The sequence below is a fragment of the Halyomorpha halys genome, unplaced genomic scaffold (genome assembly GCF_000696795.3).
Source record: "Halyomorpha halys isolate HHAL.00 unplaced genomic scaffold, Hhal_1.1 Scaffold107.1, whole genome shotgun sequence".
Classification (NCBI taxonomy): Eukaryota; Metazoa; Arthropoda; class Insecta; order Hemiptera; family Pentatomidae; genus Halyomorpha; species Halyomorpha halys.
Genome location: NW_027112128.1, coordinates 1,630,049 through 1,649,985, shown reverse-complemented (window position 1 = coordinate 1,649,985; position 19,937 = coordinate 1,630,049). Strand labels below are relative to the sequence as shown.

General features: G+C 31.1%; 1 protein-coding gene and 1 pseudogene across 5 annotated transcripts in view; one reads left to right on the top strand and one right to left on the bottom strand.

The window, feature by feature from the left end:
• Positions 1–19,937, bottom strand: part of LOC106677752 (echinoderm microtubule-associated protein-like 2) — a 211,255-nt gene that overhangs the window by 126,341 nt on the left and 64,977 nt on the right. The gene's annotated exons all lie outside the window — the stretch shown is intronic.
• LOC112210102 (U6 spliceosomal RNA) lies at positions 11,906–12,004 on the top strand (annotated as a pseudogene).

The window sequence follows — 19,937 nt, the reverse complement described above, 5'->3', positions numbered from 1 at the left end:
TATATAAGTACAACAGTTACTAACTGCATTGAAATCGTGTTTCGCACCTGCCAAGGAAACAATTAGGAGTTGGCTTGGCACCGGCCTCACGATAAGGTAGAACTGGCGAAGGCAGCAACTCTTCTCAAACTTACTAATTATAAGTTTCCTTTATTTAGGGCAGACTCCTCACAAAACTCCCCCCCCCTTCCCAAAATTTGACGAGTTTTAAAAATTAAATCCACTCTTAAATTCAATTTTATTATTCCCTCTAGGTTCATCTAATATTCTCTTTACTACCTTAAAACCTCGCAAAAAGAGGAAGTAAAAAAGAGGAGATTGTTTTTTTCTTCCCTTGTTCATCTCCTGGGAAGTCCATTTTTTTTAATTAAATAAATCTTCTTCACTTCCAGTATTTTCTTAATTATTTCATTTCCCAATGTTTGACGTTTCGGCATTATTTTTTCCATCTCCTGCACCATCTAACAAAAAAATTAGCATGTATTTCACTGATACTTATTTTTATAATATTTAATTCACACTTTTATTAACATTATTTAAAAAAATGATATTTCACTGTTTTCAATATTGATTTTCAGGGTTCAAAGCTGTTGATCACCAACTAGTGTTATAAAAATAATAGATTTATTTAGTTTTTTTTTTTTTTTTCTTTGATTATTTGTTTTCAAAAATAATTATTTATAATTTTATTTTCATGTCCATCATATTTACTTATTATCAATTAATTACCTTCCTCGTTATAATTAAAATGTTTTATTAAAGATTAGAACTAAAGATTCGAAATTTTTTAAAGAAAAATGAAAAATAAAAAAATGAACATTTTTATTTATTTCTTCAAGTACATAATTATACATTTAGTAAATTTGATCTATGTTATTAAGGTGTAGAGAAACTAATGAAGTTTTTACATGATCAGGTCTCGTGGCCATCTTCTTTTCAGGCGCCTCCGAAGATTGTCAGGAATGGAAGAGGATGCAAGATCAGAAACTAGTGGGTTTAGGTGGTTATGGAGTTTATAATGAAAAGAAAGATCCTGGTTTGGGCTAGATCGGTTGCGTATGGAACATTAATGTATTTATGCATGATTTTACTTGTAACCAAGTAGCATTAAGGATTTAACGGAGGATTTTGGATTGTAAAAATTGGATTCTAGAGGAATTGAAAGGTTTAGTGGAGCCTCAACGATCAACTCCGTATGTCCAGATAGGCCTTATTAAAGTCATGTAGATCAGTCTTTTGTAATATATAGAATGTTTAGACAGTTTGTCTAGTAAATGTTGCAATAGTCGGAGTCGACGATCAGTTTCCTGTCTTTTCAGTCTTGTATGAGGATTCCATGTCAGTCGTTGGTCCATATGTAGACCTAAGTAACGGATCTGTTCGACAGGAATGAGTGGGGTATTATTAAAGGATACTGCGGGACAAGAGGTCATCAGTTTACGACGAAGGGTAAATGTAATTTGACATTGTTCTAAATAGTGTGTAAAAAAACACATATACATATACAGGTATTTATCGAATTTAAAAAACAATAAATATGAGAAGATAGTGTAACAAATAAAATGAGCTTGTATCAAGTGTTAATAATATCGAGATATAACATGGGACATGGGTAGTGATTCGTCTCTAGTATATCAGGTGAATAGAACTTTCAATATATCTGAATTTAGTAATTAGCAGAATTTAATTTTTTTCTGAGAGAACAAAATGTTATGTTCCTCACCAAAATTCCTAAAGGTCAATATTTTTCTGTCTCCATGTTCTATGTTCTTGTATCATCAACCTGTAATACAAGTCTAAGTTTTTTATTTTGTTATACAGATGGTTCATTCAACTCTACGTTAATGAGCAGGTAACATTGGTTAGCGATAAACCACAAGATTGGAACATATTACTAACCACGCCTTCTCCCAAAATTCTGTCTTCTCGGTCATTCAAATCCCGTCAGAGACTTTATATTTTAATTAGTACACTTCTATTTCAATCAATTATTGATACAATTAAAAAAAAAAAGAAAATTCATATAAGCAAAATAGTTTCAAATAATATTGGTTAGAACTGAGATGGCACAGCATTCCATACGCTCGTTACAATTGGTTTACATTGCTCAGAAGTACACGAATAACGGTCGAAAAAAAAAACAATTTAAAAACAAACGTCATTAAACAGAGTACAATTATATATTTAAATCATTCGAAAAGAAAAAAAATAACAGAATTCAAGACGCTGAAGGACGAATGAAAATGATCTATGTATAAGAAGAAATGAGATGGAAATTTATGCATAAATGCTCCGTAGGATGACGAAGTGAAATTGATTTTATCCAGCAACGGATTCTATACTTAGGAATTATGTTCTCGGCGGCCATAAACAGGCTGATTAACGATGAGATCTAGCAAATCTATTATAACTTTAAAATAATAAAAATAATGGTAAATAAATTTAATTATGAAGGACTGCTTCCTACATTCATACGGCTACTGAAATCTAAGAAGTGGTTCGCTTCAATATTTTTTATTACAAATAGCCCGGGAAAAAAAATCAAGTTATCCATCACCATCCCAGAACTTTTATTACCTTTAGTAAAAACTATATATAATTAATAGTCATGATTAATAGCTCTGCCAACTATAGTTAATGGGGGGGGGGTAAAAATGGCGGCTGTTTCAAAACGTTAAAAAAATTAATTTTTCATTGGAAGTTCCAAATCTTCAAACCACAAAAAAAAACTTAATAGAACATCATTTAAAGTAGAGTAAATTTTCTAATACATGAGCCCTAATATAGATGTTTACGTTCAAAAGTTAACAAGATTCAGTTTTTAAAAAACAACATTATTTTTTTTTCTGTAAAACGAAAAAATAATTTTTTGTGAATTTATTTTGATAAATATGATAGAAACTACTACTCTCAAAGAACGACGTACAGAAGTCTATTAGCTATTCAATTGAGGGGTAAAAATAACAGTTTACATGACATTTGCCAAAGTTCAGAAAGAATTATTTTTCATTATACAGGAAAAAAAAGTATTTTTTTTTAAACTTCATCTCAGGAACTATTAGACGTACAGAGGACTATTAGCACCCAACTTAGAGACAATTGAATGTTATGGCATGCATTAATCAAGTTTATGACATTGAAATCAACATTATGAGAAATATCATTAACTTTCACAAATTATTAATTTCAATTTTTTTTTTCATTATTTACATTTTTCATAAATTACATTTGATTTTTAATTTTTTAATTTTTCCAATAATTTAAATATAAGTTATCTCTTTGTTTTAATTCTTACTTTTGCAATATTATATTTTAGCTCCTTTTAGTTTAGGAAACAGTAAATTACTTCATGTTTTGTTCTGTTTCTTTTTTTTAATTTAAAAAAAATTTTGTTTTTCTTTTTATTTGGTTTTCTTTTTTTGACCTAAATTTTAGTCAGTAAAGTGAGACAATGATATTTATTTTGAAATATATTACTTCAAAAACAAATATGGAACTGTTGATTAAAGTGAAAGAGACGGGAGTGGTGAAAGAATGGACGACAAAATTAAGCTGGCAAAATTCCCAGTTCTGATCCTGTCAGTAATTATAACACTTATAATAACTGACAGGATATTTATGTGAATATAAAATCTATGAGTCGTTTGTTTAAAATTGTTTTATTTTATTTAAATTATTTCATTCATTTATTTACTTTAACTCATTTATATGTTTTTTAAACTTGCTTTTTTTTTATGTTCCATTGTTGTGACTTTTTTTAAATTCTACATTGCTATTTATTGATAATTTATTTTAATTCGCATTTAATTTGTGTAATGGATCAAACGGGAGTTGCGGATCATTGGAGAGCTGGGGTATGAATGATTGGATTAGGGAGGATAGCATATTGAATGAATAGGTAAATTGTAATATGGCCTTGTGCGCGAAAGAGGAAAAAATAAAATAGTTTAAACAAATATTTTAAATATATTGTTTTAGTTCATAGATAATTATTATTTGAAAAATGAAAAGGGAGGGAAAAAATTGTTTTTTAAGTCATTGCTAATATATGGTAGTGTATTTATGTCCAGTCTTGGATTGAGGAGTACGCTGTGTGTTATAGCAAATCAATCTATTTTGGCAGCATTGCCAAATAAAGCATTTCTCTACATATTCCAATACGCCACAGTCTAAAGGGGCCTCTACATGTTGGCCAAGCCATGGCGAACTCAGACATACGCGAGCATGTGGATGGGTGGCTTGGCTTGGTTGGCCTAGGCTCGTTGCCGAGCCGTCGAGAGTCGGTTTTTTGGACACAGATCAAAGGGGTTCGTGAGAGCGCTCGTGTAGCATCTCCACCATTGTTCTATGTCTAGTTGCAACTAAGAGCTGTTAGGAGGTTAAAGGTGTTTGTTGGTACTTTTTATAATAAGTTTTATATTTAATCTTATTTATTTAAATTTAATTTTCTTTTTTTGTAATAAAAATAATACAATCCGAGTGCAATGGTTGAAACCACTAGTACGTCCTTGCCTCTCTGAATAACACTGACATGTGGATGGTCCGCTCTTTGCTTGCCGAGCATTTGTATGAGCCTCCGATCCGTGGCGAGCGGCCAACATGTGGATCCACCTTAAGACATGGATGGCGAACCTATGACCCGTGGGTCAGGCTTTGACTTTAACTGACCCACTCATTGGTTTTTATAAATTAATTTTTTTACTGCTCTAAAACAATAGATAATAGTGATGAAAACAAATTTCTAACTAAATGTAATAATAAAATTAAAAAAAAAAAAAAAAAAACTAATCATATCCTTACTGTATTATATACAATATTTTTGTTAAAGATTTAAAGCCTAAAAAAAATAGTTCTTCCCGGTCTCGTATAACCGATATTACGTTATAAATTACCGGGCACACCAAAAATGATTCAAAGAGAGATTAACCTGGTTCGCATATTAGCCGAGCATTACTTGTGAAAACCCGGGACAAAAAATTAGCCGAGTAACCCTCTATTAATGCATTAACCCTACCGGATAATGGCAGGGTACCCGCCGCCACACTGATCCTACACAGTCACTATTATCATAACATGAACATAACTACATTTCAATGTAATAATAATGTAATTTTATCTCGATGATGTGTTAGTTGTTGACCATGAATATTATATGAGAACAAGATAGTTGGACTGCGGTCAGTGAAGAACACAAACTTACTTATTACTGCCAAAGTTTCGACCACAATCTCAGTTCTTCATCAGAGCTAAGAACAAACACAACATAAAAACCATAATAAATGAATAGGAATACAGAATAACACGAAAATGACGGATAATATAGGTACATAAGTAGTATTAGTAATACTTATATAGTAAATAACGTACACAAGTAGTATTGGAAAAAATTTATAGCACAAGTATTATAATAAGATAAAAGCACTACAAGAATATAGTAATGTTAAAATTATTAAAGGGAGAAGAGAAAGAAAATAATATTATTGTCAAAATTCAGTAATTAAATATATGTGCAAAATGAAAATTACTTAAAATTAATGTTATAACTCTTTCTAATTCTGTGATTTTATTTACTGACTTCATTCACATATACGTTCTCTTTCCCACCTTTATAACATTTTGTACTAGATCTTCATACGTATATTTTCTTTTTCTTCCCTCTTTCATAATTTCAGCATTACTATATTATGATAATGATTTTATCTTCATTTAGTACACTTCACATTTTCCTTCCAAACCACTTATGTAGTTATCTGTTATCTTCTTATTTTTTAGTTATTCAGTATTTTGTTTTTATTCATTAAGGTTTCTATCTTTTTTTTTTTTTAATAGCTCTGATAAAGGCCTGAAATTCTGGCCGAAACGTCCTCGTATAATGTTAGGACTTACTTATTTTAATTATTACACTTTTAGTTTATTTCACTATTCAATAAAATAAATAAATTTCGGATCATTCAACCCATGAAATGAGATAAACCAGTCAATTGAAAATTCATCAAAGTATTTTAGATAGAGAATCAGGCAGCAATTAGTAAGCCTCCGACAATTTAATCACATACAAAATTTAAATAGCATTCATATATTAACTTAATATATTTAATTTAAAAGAAATAGTATGATTTTTATCTCTATCTTAAAAATATTTTAAAATATAATAAATAAATTAAACCCATTTTATCTGAAGAGATCAAAATAACGGGTAAACATTAATCTTAATCCTTAAATGATAATATTTTTGTGATAACGCCGAGGATAGAACATTTCATCAGATTTATCAAACAGTCAACGTATGCCATTAAAAGAAATTTAAGAGCACTTCTTGCGAATGGGGGTATTTTAAGCATAATAGGACAAATAAAAATGAAATTCATGAATGATGATGGTCCGGGGGGGGGGGGGAGTCAGTAAAAAACAATTATTTTAAACTAATACAAAATCTATTTATTATACACCAATATGTGGTATTTATTACACACCAATATATTGTATTTATTATTCATCGATATGCTGTCTTCAGATTTGTTAGTTCCTGATATAATTCCACGTATAATATTTGTCTATTCTCACTCGGTTATGTAGTTTTGTGAATCACAGTAACAAATATACAAATACTTTATAAAAATAACTAGCAAACCCGGCGATGCTTTATTACTGGATTTCAGTATATATATATTACAATTATATAAACTCTTAATCTAAATATATATATATAAATTAAACATACGCAATTGAGACTCCAACATTATTTATTGTCTAAACATTTAAATAATTCAAATAAAATTAATTTTATCCAATAAAGCCTCAACATTCTTTATAAATACCGTAAGCTCAAACAATATTGGTTTTTTTTTGTATTACATATTTATTAAAATGATACAGAATTAAATTATCTAAATGTAATTTTAAACTTGTTCGAAACTTGTTTTATAATTTAAATAAGATTAAATATATACAATTAAGTCTGTTGAAACCTTATTAATACTTTAAATCTCAAACGTTTCGGCCATCCGTAAGAACAATTTCAACTAGGCTATTTTACTTAGGTCTAATAAAAATAATCAAATATCACTCACTTATCAGTGTCATCGGTGTTAAGATTAATTGCAATTAAAATGAAATAGTGACATGCATGGACTGATTTAATTAATTTTATAAGACCAGGGCAGATAGCCTTTATGACTGATGGCCAAGTTTGCCGAAACGTTGAATATTTAAAGTATTAATAAGGATTGATGAGACTTAATTGTATACATTTAATCTTATTTAAATAATAAAACAAGTTATAAGATATCACTTCGATAATTTAATTTTCTATAATTTGTCAAATATATAATACATAAAAAAGGAATATTTTTTTAGTTATGCGACAATAATGTTTGATTTTGATCCCAACATCATTTATTACGGAAAAATGAAGGATTACCAGTGTAGTAATTGAAAAGTATATTGTGGGCAAATACACGACCATTCCATTTTACATACATAGATGGCTAAAACCTTAAATAATGTCAACTAAGGAATTTTTTTTAGGACTAACCATAAAGCTGTTTAAACCAGCCGTTAAAAAAGACATCCCCTTAAAAGAATTTTTTGTAAGGATTCTTTTGCTAGACAAATTGGATTATATCCCCGAACAAACCTTAGGAGTTTGTATTCCTTTGGATTGAATGTATAAGAAATAATATTTTGAGACCAGTCTCGTCAGCATTAATGCCTGTATAGATTATAAACTCTTTGTCTAACTATTTAAAAATATATGTTCTTACTTATAACCATAAATAGTAGTAATAATCAGTATTTGTTTGAGCTATAGTAGATACTTTTACTCAAGATAGGTAATAATCGATGATTTGCTATAGCAGTGGGTGAACAAGTTAGTTGGCAAAGACCTGGTAACTAAAGGAATCCCATATCGCGGAGAGCCTATCGATGAGTTCATTGCCCTCATTATTTTTTTTTATTAATATATTATTTAAAAGCCCTCATTAAGCAGAGAATTAAATTGAAATGGCACCAAATGTGGGCAAATGTAACTTGACAATAAATTAAAGGAAATCAGAAGTGATGTTTCTCCTTTGGTATCATCCACTAGAAATGAGCGTAGAGAGGAGGTGATTTTGAGCTAATACTAATTTTGGAGATTAATAATGACCCTGCAGTGGTTGATGCCTTAAAATAATAATAATAAAAAAGGGGAGAAACTAATAATATTGCGAGCCTTTCAGGTTGTAGGGATTTCTAAAACAAACAATTCCCTCAGAACATAGGGCAAAGCCACATTTACATGAAGGATACGCAAACGTTCGAGATATCAAAACGCTTCATTCTTTTCAATAGCTATAACAGGCAAATTTAAAAAAATAAACAATTAGAATTGAATGAATTGAAAAAACAGAAATCAATTAATAGCAGCCTTGATGTTTTTAAAGATAAAGAGACAACGTTCAAATGATTAACTAATGAATGATACGATACTATATGATTATATGATAATAATACAATAAAATAAGCAGGTGATAAAATTAACCGAATGATATTAATGTACCAAATAAACTATATTTAATTTTAACAGCGGTACCGGTCAGTCCCCTTATCCTGATTTGGGCAAAAGTAATTGCAATTATTTGCTAATTACCTTTCAGTACTTTCACTTCCACATATGCGGAATATTTATGGTAATGGGAAATGTAGATATCGTGTATAATTTTGAATTATACACGATCGCTACATTAACCGAGAACGCCACATAATATAATAAATTTTTATATATTATTATTGAAATACAAATTTTTAACCCAGTCATAATAACAAAAAATACAAACCCAGCGAAATTTAAAAAAAAAATAAAGAAAAGAAACTGAATGTTTGACAGTAAACTGTATGATTCAATACATACGCATTCGTGAAACTGATATCACTCCTGATTTCCAACACTAATACAGTCTCATATCACCATGATTAATTGTATAAAGGTTATATCTAAAGAAGAGAACTGCACAAGATTCAGCAGGTGACAAACTGTTAGCAGGATAGGGAGCGCCATTGCACTAGAGCAGAGTAGGAACAAACGATTTGCATTTGAGATAGCCCAAGCCCATTGTGAGGCCGGAACTTGTTCGCTTTCACAACTCCTGTCACTCCTGCGACAGAACGGAAACTATTGTTGTGTTCTGGGTGAGGGTCACTCAGTATGTAGCCTGAAGCTCAGTATAAAACCTTAGGAAACGAAGTGACTAAACAGTTTGACACTAGAGAGAATTATGGAATATCCGAGATATGAATGACAGGCTGGGTTGATAAGACCATAATCTTACAAGGAGAAAAATATGGTTTCTACATCCTCCAAGTACTAGTATAGGATCCTCATGGAACACACATGTGCATACATTTTAAAAAATTAATTTCTACCACACTTAAGACGGAAATGTATTTCTGGTGGTTCCAGAACTCTTTCTAATTAGCTCATTAATTTAATAAAGTTACGAATCAGGTCTTGTTGTGGCAAGATTATTATTATTAGATCAACGTCTTCAGCGGCACTACTCGGCGTTAACAAAGAGACGTTTGAAATGGGTTTGCCACTGTCGAAATTATTATCAACATTTTTATTTCCCTAGTCTATTTCATTTAAATCTATTTTTATTTATAATTCATTTAATGTTTGATTAATTTTCATTTGTTTTAGTAGCAAACCCATTTGAAACCTGTTGCCATATGATTAATTACTAATAATTAATAATGATGAACTAGGCGTTTTTGTTGGTTGTCTACAAAAAACTGAATATTCCTGTTGATAATAATTATGAATGTTTTGTTCTATGTTCAAGTGTAAATATTGTTATTTTGACTAATAAAGAGCGTATCTAAAGATTCATCTTTATCGTTACAACAAGAACGTAAAGTCTTTTTTATTTTTTCGTATTTAACTTACAAACGGCATCCTGCATCTGAGTGCATCCTGAGGAAACTATGCAATTATATAAAGTTAAATACGATAAAATTCTGCATCGAATGATTACTATAATTTATTTATTTATTTAAGTATTATATAATAAACTAATTGAAATAAAATAAAATTTAAATTTTGTATTTTATCCATATTTCACCTGCCAATATTTAATATTTCCTAATATTATTTTTCCTTTAACATTATTTTATATCTTTTGCCTTTAAGTATAACGTATCTCTTAAGCGCCACTTAGCTCCACACTCCCATCCCCCAACCTGTTGATCTTCTTTAACTCATTTTCGTGTTAACATCCATTCAGGAATGTGCCCTATATTGTTCATTCTTTTCCTTTTTGTCGACTTATATTCTTCTTTCCCTTATTTTTCTGTCTTTTAGTGTTTAATGTATTTTTATATTTCGTTTTTATCTATTTTTATTTGTTTATTATTTCGGTTTTCATTAATTGTCTCATACTTTTTTGTGATTGTTATTTATTAATACTTATAACTGTAAACCTTAATTTTATCTTGTTAGTATCTTTTTTAGCCCTGATGATGGCTTGCAACGTTGGGCGAAACCTTGGCTCATATCAACAGTTTAATTACTATTTAAGTTTTTTTTTCCTTTTTTTTTGCACCCGAAGCATCTTCCTTTTACATATACATATCATATCTAGACGTGGATAACCCTTAGGTTACCTGAAATTTTAAATATTTTTTTACTGTGTGTGAGTCAAGTTTACTCACATTAGTATTTGAAGTTTAACGAAATGGCTTTTTTAAGATTCGATTAGACAAATTAATTTGATTTATCATACTAATTTGAACAAATTAATGAGATATTAGAACCGCATTTTTAAACCCACATTTAAAAAATTGAAGGCTTTGCTACAAAAAGGATGTAGCTCCATTCTATTGCTGTTGGGAGTTATGAACACTATCTTGTGATAAAAAATAAACGTTTTTGTTTGGTACAATAAGGAATACATACTGTTGGAATATGCTAACCTCATAAGTGAGAGTAAGCAACAATAATATTTTTACATAACTTTAAATTTTAATTGTTAAACGTTTTATTTTGTTTGCCGTAAACTGGAAAAATTGGAGCTACTTCCTTTGCAGCAAAGCCTTCAATTTCTATTTTTATGTCACGTAATTCATTTTCTAATTTGATATATGTATTACTTGTTTGAGAGTTGTTTATATTAATAATAACAGATGATCCACTTTACTCTCAACAAAGTTTATTATAATTCTCCAACGTTTCGGCCCACAGGCCATTTTAAAGGAGACAACCTCAATTATTGATTTGTCATAATTAATTAAAAACGTTTTTCATTACTGGCCAATTAGCCATGTCATGTAATAAAAACATATAATCTCAATAAAACCTTATTGTTAATGTATTGATGAAGTAGTAAATATAAAAATGTTAATAAACATGAAAAGAACTACTAATGCCACTTGACCTTTATCTTTTGCCATCCTATAACAGTCCATCAGCAGTAACAATAACAATGAATCTATATGTGACATAAAGAGGTAATATCTTACATAACAGTATATGCAACATTTGAGGAAGTAATAACATTATATAACAGTTGGGCTATGCAATCATCGCATCACTAACGATATCCTCTTCTACTGGCCAATTATAGCTTCTGTAAACTGAAAATGCATTTTTCACATTCAACGCATATTAGAACATAAACCAGTCGTTGAGTACAATATTCTTTCGAATGCATTTCCCTAAAAATAAAAGGCGAATCCTAAACATTTCAAAAATATGGTAGCGACCACCATTATATTGTTCAGTACCATCGGAAACATTTTATGCGTTAAAGTCGCCGGTTTGAACAATGGACTTGAGAGGTGAGGTGTATGTGGTAAAAACCGTAAATATGATTTTAGCATATATATCAAAATTACTGGACTTAATGAAAAATAGCTCGGTGCAAAATTAAAGTACATTAAATTTCTTAATGGAACGATACAGAGAAGATTAGCATGGCCCCTGCGCAAGGATGACACGCAAAATCGTGAAGCGTTCCACATGTTTATGCCGGTGATACATCTCTATTGTCAGTGAACAATGATCCTTACATTGTAGCCCAAACCCTCCAATCCCACACCACACTTGAAGAATGGTGCCAAAATTGGAGGATTAAAATTAATTCTAATAAATCCCACCAAATCACATTTACCCTTCGTCGTATGACTTCTTACCCTACAGTATCCTTTAATAATACCCCGCTTATTCCTGTCGAACAGATCCGTTACTTAGGACTACATCTCAACAAACGACTGACATGAAATCCTCACACAAGACTGAAAAGACAGGAAACTGCTCTTCGATTTCGACTATTACAACACTTACTAGACAAACGATCTAAATTGCCAATTCATTACAAAAGACTGATCTACATGACTATTACAAGGCCGATCTGGACATACGGAGTTGAGCTTTGGGGCTCCACTAAACCATCAAATTCCTCCCGAATCCAATCCTTACAGTCTAAAATCCTTCGTAAAATCCTTAATGCTCCTTACTTTGTCACAAATCAAGTCATCCATCATGACCTCAATGTCCGATATGTTGCCGATTTGGCCAAAACTATATATAGATATAGATACCATTCCTTTCATGGAAAAATTCCCAACCACCCAAATCCTTGTTTCTAACCTGGCTTCTCCTTCATATAACCAATCCAAATAACCCATCCACAAGCTTGCACATGTACTAATTTGCCATTGTTTGGCGAACGTGTAGAGACTCATTAAGAATTTTACGCTCGTAACCTACTAAAGTACTAATGAGTAAAAATAAATAATAGTTCACTGTTTTAATTTTTTTTAATATTAGTTGTGTATTTAATTTAACTAGACAAGCCAGAAAATTGAGACACAAGGGTGGAAGAAAGGTATAAGAAGACAACTTAGAAAATATATATAAGTTAAGTATTGGCGAAAGCACAATGTCAAAAAAGAGAAGAAGGAATAAGATCTAACTCGCTTGAACTGCTGTAAAATACTGACTTTATTGTGTTTGCTACATCTCTTATATACCCTCGATCAGCTGATGCCCTCAGTCAGCTGACATCGAAATAACAGCTGACTCATACCGTAACTTATATATATTGTTTTATGAATGAAATTATAACAAATTGACTGACATTTCATAAAACTTTTGACAAGACATTTCATAGGATAAGACAAGATTTTTTCAGTTTTGGCACTTAAGAAACCTTAGTTTAAAAAATTGTTCTCCGGAACACTTGAATACCGTCCTGCAGCGACTATTATATAAATTAAATTATAATACATTAAAGATTTTAAACTTCTTATTAGACACCAAAAAGTAGTCTGGTATTTATTAAGTAAAATTAATTTCATAGAACGACACTTGACAAATAGTTGATGTTTATAAAAAAATGTTTGATTTTAATAGAAAAAAATAAAATAAATGTTAGATATTAAATATTGGTATGCTTGCTATATTTATTGGTATGCTTATTTAAAAAAAAAAAAAGATTTAAAAAATAATATGATGCACTATATAAAATTTGAGATTTTATACATGAGTCAGAATGTTTCTAGGTTAATCAGAATAAAGGAACAATAATGTCATTCAAACTTATTTTCAACTCAGGGATAAGTCTTATAATAATTCATAAATCTACTATTCATAATTAAAACTAAAAAAAATTCCAACGTAATTCTATTCTAATCCTGGAAAATAATTTTTAAAAAAATGCTGAGAGAATAATACTAAGAGAGTGAAGAATTAAAACTGGTGCAATTGTGGAGCGAGAGAATTGATTATTTTCACAATAGTTTCGCTTACACAAGCATCCACAATTGGCTTGTTAAAAGGTCTCAATCCACCATTGAGATAAGCAAGATTCAACAATTAACCTCAAAACTAACAATCTGAGATGGAACTGTTCATTAATAAAACAACAGAGTCGAATAAGAATTAAATAGTGTGTATAAAATAAACTTCTTGATAAAAGTTAAAATTAATTATATTGCTATTCGCTTACCGAGAGGACATAACTGATTGTACAAACAAAACGTTTATTTACCAATAAACAAATCACAAATCCCAATTCGAGAAGAGTTTGCAATAATATTATTGTTATTTATCGGAGGAGATATCTGGAACAATTTTTTTTTATCAAAATGCACGCCAAATATTTAATCCTCAGCAGTTTGATTGCATGGTGCGAGAACTTCAAGCCATAGAGGTATCATAGACAAATATATTTATATTCCTATGTCCACAAAATAATAACTACATATTAATATAAATTTATATTATATTATAATCAATAAATAGTTGGTTACTTTGATTACTAATAAATCGGTTTCTGCTAGTTTTTTACTTTTCTTGAACGCCACCTGGACCATCTTCCTAGAATAATATAAATTTATAGTTTCTTTGCTTTCGTAACTTTTTCCAATTTATTATTTTTTTTTTGGTTACAAATACATAACGGATTAAATTGAATCTGTACCGCTACAGGGTACAGGGGTTTAGTACTTTGTAAGGAAGCACTTTTACGGCTGTGCAAGGAGGGGATTTGGTCAGAATAACGCTCAACCGCTAGATTTTTACACAATTAAGAGTACCCAATTTATGAGGCTGGAGGGCTCTAGAACCCACATGGTTGACTCACGGCTACAGTGTAAAAGAAAACAATTTTCTGCCCAGTTGGATTCAAACCCGGGTCCTTGGAGTTAGTAGCATCGTGCCTTACCTCGGTACCACCGCGCTTCCCAGCAGTATTTAATAATAAAGAAGACCTAACGAACCCGAAGGTTCGATGCCGATACCATCAGTCGTTTTCTACATACATCTGTCCAGTGACGCTTCTCAAAACCCTCATTTACTGAATCAGTCTTAACGCAAATCTCCCACCTACGTTTCGGTCTATTCCTCGAACCTTTACCCGTCGGTTTAATATTTAAGAGATCCTTTCATTACTAAGACCCACAACCTTACATGGCTATCTTATTCGGCACAATTTATGACAAGAATTATATTAACTGAGTCCAGTTCTCTCAATTCAGCGTTGTATAGCCTTCTAAATTCTCCCGTTAACTAATCCTTTTTCGGTCCTTGATAAGCCTGATGAAGCCTAACAAAGTGAGGCGAAACGTCGGAAAATAAATAGTTGTCAACTTTTTTTGTTCTTTTTAACCGCAACCCTGACCATCTTCTTCATATTTGCTATTATGCGGTCAATTATGTATACAGTGAAGTCTCGCTTATACGAAACATTCAGTTATGCGAAGAATTTCTCAATCCCCTGCAAAAACTCCTTAATTATGTGTATGTAATTACCCATTTATACGAAGGAAAGTTTGGACCCGCTTTATGTACATATTTGTAAATTCGGCAGTCTGCGTGCCTCAAAGCGACGAAGCCATAATCGCAGAAATTGCCCCAAACCCAACCGAAGGAAACTCGGACGATTCCGATTCAGATGACGAAGATGCTTTGCCTCTTCCATTTTTGCAGAAGCTCTTGAACCATTTGAAGTTGTAAAACGTTTTATATATGCGAAAGAAGTTAGCGAGAAAGAATCTAACACCTTAACAGAATGCGATAGAATGATGTATTCAGCCAAAAGCAACATGAAACAAACAAACATAACGCAATTTTTTTGTCAAAAATTAACAAATTCGAATTAAAGATAAATTAAATTTTTATACAATAAATAATTTTTACTTTCAACATACGTATATGAACCTACTAAGTACGAGAAAAAATTATGAAAAATATACATACATAATATGTATCTATTGCGTATTCACTTATACGAAGAATTTTTGGCACCTCCTCATATTCGTATAACTGAGACTTCACTGTATATATAAATTTACGTAATTATTTTTAAAAACCTTAAGGTGCTGTTGTTCTCTTAGTGTGAGAGGCCACGTTTCGCATCCGTAAAGAACAGTGGGAAGGATAATAATTATGCAAAATTCTAACTTTTATATTTTTGGACAGAAGGTGCGAGCTAAGCAATATCGAGATTGATTTCCCACCAATAACCTCGGTTTTATTTCCTCGTCAATTTCGTTTTTTCTAGTTACTGTAGAACCTAAATACGTTAACTTATCTCCCTGTTAAAATGTATTTTTTCCTCTCTGTTCAAATGTTGCTCTCGTTTCTACTACTAACCATTTATTTTATGTTATCCGTATTCATTTCGAGACCTAGTCCTTAATGGGGTTATTCAACGTAGTTGAATTTAAATGACTATTTATATTCATATATAATATTGTCTTACACCAAACCAAAAGCTAATTGCTAGTTCAACTCGAGTTATTTAAAAATAATATGCATAATATACGTTTACTTCTTCACCAGTAAGAATTCAATCTTACGATAATTTAAAACGAATAGATAATTAAGTAAATGACATTTTTTGAATTAAATTAACTTAATAATGGTTAATTGAAAATAAAGTTTGACCTCTGTCGATTGTGTTAAAGTATAACCTAATAGGGTTAGGGAATATATGAAAAGGTGGAGTGACGGGGTATGACAAGGAATGACTATCACATAGTTGGAGTGCTTATGTTTGCGAGAAACTTTGTCAACTTCATAAGTAAATAGCGGCCATTGTTTCGAAAGCTTCTGACGTCAATCCGACCTCAAATTTGGCGAAATTTTCAAGTTAGAAACAATGTCACATTTCATTTACCCTTCGACGTAAACTTATGACCTCTTGTCCCACAGTATCCTTTAATAATACCCCAGTCATTCCTGTCGTACAGATCCATTACTTAGGTCTACATCTAGACCAACGACTGAGATGGAATCCCTATACAAGACTGAAAAGACAGGAAACTGCTCGTCTCAGTTTTTACTAAACAATACAGTTTTTACATTACAACATTTACTAGACTAACTGTCTAAACTTCCTATCTATTACAAAAGACTGATCTACATGACTATTGTAAGGCCTATCTGGACGTGTGGAGTTTGGGGCTCCACTGAACCATCGAATTCCTTTCGTATCCAATACGAGTCCGAAATCCTTCCTATAATTCTTAATGCTCCTTACATTGTCACAAATCAAGTCATCCATCAGGACCTCAATATCCCATATGTTGCCGATTTGGCCAGAACTAGGTACCAATCCTTCCATGATAAACTTCCCAACCATTCAAACTGGCTTCTCCTTATATGGCTTATACCTGATTATCCTCCTAGGCGACTGAAAAAAGATGGCCCTGAGATCTTCTTCTCCAGTACCATTATTATAGTTCTATCAATGGGTGAATTCTCCACATGTTTGTATCATGCCATTTTATATCTAATAGCAAATTTACTAGTTGTATATAATTGTATACAGTTGTAACAAACAAAAAAAGGAGCAATATTTAGCTACATTTAAGACTCTATTATGTGTTGAACATTGGTCATTGTTCGAATAGGAAGTAGATAAAAAAAAATTGATCCACAGAACAGTATCTCTTATAAACAAAAGTGATATGTGTCAATCCAAAAATTTTCATCCAGTTTTGAATCCCAAATCGTGATCATTGGGGCGGTTTTCTTTTCATCAATTTTCTTCAGAATCTGAAGTCGCCTCCATTATAAGAACCTATTTTCTTCTTCTGATTTTCAAATATTAGTCAAAGCCTCTCTTATAAGTGTGAAAAAGGTTTTATAGCAAATCACTGTGTGCACAACCCAAGGTAGTCCTACTTCAATGTTCTAAACTCGGAATAGGTATGCGGTTTTTAATTATTTTATTTTTAATATTGTTGTTTCAACAAAAAAAACTTTACTTTCTGGCGTGAAGGGGTTTTTACACTTATTTTAGGCATGTTTGATATAGGTATAAAAATGTAGACATTTTTAAATGATGGTACTGTTGGTGTTTTGTTACAGAATCTTAGCATACATTTTAATTGCACATGTTTTAAAAATATTGGACACCCATGCCGTAAACTATGATGTATTGATTACAAAATTAGGGTACAGAATCACAACAAAAATGGCATTGAGGTGGAATTAAACAGTTAAATCGGTGGTTAAAGTATGTATATCACGCTGGAGACTACATTAAGAAATCCTACAATTATGGATTGTGTTTAACATTAATCCATAAATCTTTAAAAAATAAATGTTTGTATTTGATTCAATCTCTTCCTGTAGATAGGTGAAGAGGGGAAGGGGATGTGCCAATTTTCGGAATTCGCTATCAATCCCAAACAAAGTATAGGTTTTGATTTAGTTAATTTTAACAATTAAGAAAGGTTAGAGTTTTTTTGTTTTCAAATTGCTTCAACTTCCACAAATTTTAGCCACAATACTTTAATGACTACATTATTTTATTATATACAGAAAACTCGATATATATAGTGTTGTTTTTTTTAAGAGATAAGAAAATGTTTTACCACATATAAGACTTTGAGTACAAAGAAAGAACTTCTTTGTGTTCATGAATGACTACAACATACACTTGAAAAAAAAATAAAATCTCATAAAACTTGAAATATCCACGGATCGTAAATACGTTGAAAAACCCGGACGCCATTTTGTTTTCATTTATTTTTGGTAACCACAATTTATCGAGTTATAAAACCATGGCAGAATTTGAAATGATTTTATTTTAGTTGAATCATGGCAATTCAGCAAAAGTTGTTTCCAGAGTTTAACCATTTAAGGACTGAAACATCCGATATATACTGGTTAATATGGAGGACAATTACAGATACAAGGATATTAAAACGCCGAATCCGAACTGGCAGAAGAAAGGCGATTGGATCGGGCCAGGGAGAGTGAGCGGTGAAAGAGCGAGGTGAAGGGCTCTTACTTTCTTCCAGGGGAATGCACTGCCTAATCCTCGCTCTCTGGGAACCACTGGGAGATTACCACATGTTTCGAAAGGAACAAGTGATCCAGAATATGTATGTGTGCATAACATCAACGAAATATTCACTAACTAGTGAGTTTGAAAGTTCATTTACCCAAAACAAGGGGAAATGCATAATATAATTATAAAATATAATTGATGTAAAGGGAAATCACTTCTTCCTTTCACAGATTACAGATAAACATGGAACCTCAAGAAACAACTTTCAAGCTATCCACAGTAGTGAAATGTTTTTAAAAATCAAGATCTTACGTACAAATAGTTTGTATTCCAAGATCGGAAAAAGTTTTTGTAACAAATCGAATTATTATTGCTAATATAACAAAAGAGAAATAGTAAAATAGTATTTTTTCTGAAATTTGATTTGTTTGGATAGCTGCTATAGATGGTTTACTTTAGAGCAAATAGAACAGATTCACTTCAAATTACCATAGATGATAGCTCTCCAAAGAAAGCAATTTATGCAGTTGACCAAATCCACACTAACTAAATTATAGTTGCTTTTTAAATATTAAATCACGACAAATTACATCACCTTTAATCTTCTACGTGAAACGCGCCTCCCCCTTTCCCATCTAGTTTTCCTTGACATTACGCCAATTCCACAGACAGATACTGTACACTACCTTGAACTGACATTCGACCGTAGAATTACATGTGGTCCACATTAAAACAAAAAATAAATAAATAAATAAAAACGCTAAATCAAATACTAAGATTTCTTTTTTCACTCATTTGGAAAAATTAAAGTGAAGACTTTGGCAGAAATTGAATATATACACTTACTTATTTAAACCAATTTGGACTTAAGCATCGCAAATATTTTGGATAGCAACAAACTTACTTTCTTTAAGACAAAAACATTCAGGGCAATAACAAAGCTTCTTGCTATGTCAATAATATACCAAATACCACAACAACAAAAATTAAATGACAGTTTTTTTATTGAAAACCTTACTATACTTTCTGGCTGTTTTCTGACAGTAGAAAATAGCAAGCCTCTGTCGGGGACATTAGAGGAGATTTATTAATGCGAATCATTAAATGTATACACATATCCTTTAATTATAATATTTTATAATAAATAACATA